Here is a 2,705-nt window from a genome sequence, read left to right on the forward strand (position 1 = left end):
GAGCGCTGGCTTCACAAGCCAGAAGACCGGGGTTCGATTCCCTGGCCGGGTGGAGATATTTGGGTGTGTCTCCTTTCACGTGTAACACCTGTTCACCTAGCAGTGAGTAGGTACGGGATGTAAATCGAGGAGTTGTGACCTTGTTGTCCCGGTGTGTGGTGTGTGCCTGGTCTCAGACCTATCCCAAGATCGGAAATAATGAGCTCTGAGCTCGTTCCGTAGGGTAACGTCTGGCTGTCTCGTCAGAAACTGCAGCAGATCAAACAGTGAATTACACACACACAATGCGATTTTAAGGATGGAAATTGAATATAGGAATAAGAAAGGATTGTCACGGAGAGAGAGAGAGAGAGAGAGAGAGCGGAGGTGAGGGAGGAAGGGAGAGAGCGATAAACATCGAAATGTTTTCACTTTTACTTCAAGTCCAAACTCAGACTGAATATGAAAATGTCATTCCATTAATTACAAGTCATTTCGAATCACTGTCAGAAAATCTTCATAAATACTTCCCTTCCTTGTCATCAGAGACGTATGACTGGGGTAAGGAATAAGGAAGCCCTTCACTGAGTTCTCACCAAGTATAGAAAACCTACTTGGTCTGCAAGAAGAGGAAGAACTGAGTGAACTACGAAGAGATGTTACATTTTGGCGGTGAGAAAGAGGCTGAAGACAGTCAGTCAGAGAAGGGGAGTTATTGAGACGAAAAGATTTTGAATCCACCCTATCTAATAAAACTGTGTGACTGGAACCCCCACCAAACATGCGAAGAGTACTCCATACATTAGGCCCTTGTACAGAGTTACCAGTTGGAGGGGCAAGAAAAACTTGCGGAGACACCTCAACAGAACTCCTACCTTCATAGAAGCTGTTTTAGCAGGAGATGATTTGTGAAGTTTCCAGTTAAGATTATGAGTAAAAGATAGACCGATGAGATTCAGTGTGGATGAGGGAGACAACTGAGTGTCATTGAAGAAAAGGAGATAGTTGTCAGGAAGGTTTTCTCAAGTTGATAGATGGAGAAATTAAGTTTTTAAGGCATTGAAAATACCAAGTTTTCTCTTTTCCAATCAGAAATTTTAAAAAGATCAGAAGTCATGCGTTTTGTGGAGTCCTTGTGTGACTGTTGACTTCCTGAAGGATTGGTTGTCTCTGAAAGGACGTGGAAAGATGTAAGGTGGTATCGTCAGCGTAGGAGTGGATAGGGCAAGAAGTTTGGTTAAAAGGTCATTCAAGAATAATAGAAAGAGAGTGGGTGACAAGACAGAACCCTGAGGAACTCCATTATTAATTGATTTAGGAGAAGAATAGTGGCCGTGAACTGCGACTGCTACGGTCGGAAAGAAAACTTCAGATAAAGTTGCATAGAGAAGGATAGAAACTGTAGGAGGACAGTTTTGATATCCAAGCTTTGTGCCAGAGTTTATCAAAAGCCTTTCTTGTCTAAAGTGACAGGAAAAGTTTCACCGAAATCTCTAAAAGAGGATGACAAAGACTCAGTAAGGAAAGCCAGAAGATCACAGTAGAGCGAGCTTGACGGAACCTATATTGGCGATCAGACAGAAGATTTTGAATTGACAGATTAAAAAACTTTAGATAAACAAGAAATTAATGCTATACGACGGTAGTCTGAGGGAAGAGAACGGTCATTTTTTTAGGAAGAGGGTGAATGTAGGCAAACTTCCAGCAAGAAGGAAAAGTAAAAGTCGAGAAACATAGTTGAAAGAGTCTGGCCAGGGAAGGTGCAGGCATGGAAGCACAGGTTTTTCAGAACAATAGGAGGGACCCCATCAGGTCCATAAACCTTCCAATGGTTTGGGTCACCGAGGGAATGGAAAACAATATTACAAAGAATTTTGATTGAAGGCATGAAATAGTCTGAGGAAGGAGGAGAATCATCCAAGGTGGAGTTGCCAGCAAAGGTTTGAGAGAAAAGGTCAGCTTTAGAGGCAGATAAGATGGCAGTGGTGACATCAAGATAAAATATAGGTGGGAAATATAAAGTAGTAAAATTATTTGAGATGTTTTTCGCCAGATACCAGAAGTCACGAAGGAAGTTTGAGTTTCAAAGATTTTGACATGTTGCATTTATGAAGTAGTGTTTGGCACGTGAAAGATTAGACTTGTTATGATTCTGGGAAAAAATATAAAGTGTGTGAGGTTCAGGAGATGTAAGGCTCAGGTACCTTTTGTGGGCAGCCTTTCTATCATGTATACCATGAGAAAAGGCTATGTTAAATCAAGGTTTAAAAGGTTTATGTTGAGAAAAAGAATGAGGAATGTACGCCTCCATGCCAGACACTATCAACTCTCTTATGCGTTCAGCACACAAAGATGGGTCTCTGACACAGAAATATAATCATTCCATGAATAATCACAATAATGCCTGCTCAGGTCCACCAAGCTGGCTGAGGAGAAACGCCAGAGGCACTTCCGCTTCGGGGAGTCCTGAGGAGGAATCGGTGAAATAGAACAAGATACAAAAATGAGATTGTAATCGGATGAAGCCAACGGAGAAGATGGGGTAACAACATAAACTGAAGGATTACAGGTAAGAAAAAGATCAAGAATGTTTGACGTGTATTAAAAAAAGTCAAGAATACGAGTAAGGTGTTGCATCAGTTAGATCATGTACGATACCAAAGTTAAAGGCAAGTTCACTAGGATGATCACTGAAGAAAGAGCAGTAGTACTAGAAGTACTGTTAG

This window comes from Portunus trituberculatus, chromosome 31 (assembly GCF_017591435.1).
Source record: "Portunus trituberculatus isolate SZX2019 chromosome 31, ASM1759143v1, whole genome shotgun sequence".
NCBI classification, from domain to species: domain Eukaryota; kingdom Metazoa; phylum Arthropoda; class Malacostraca; order Decapoda; family Portunidae; genus Portunus; species Portunus trituberculatus.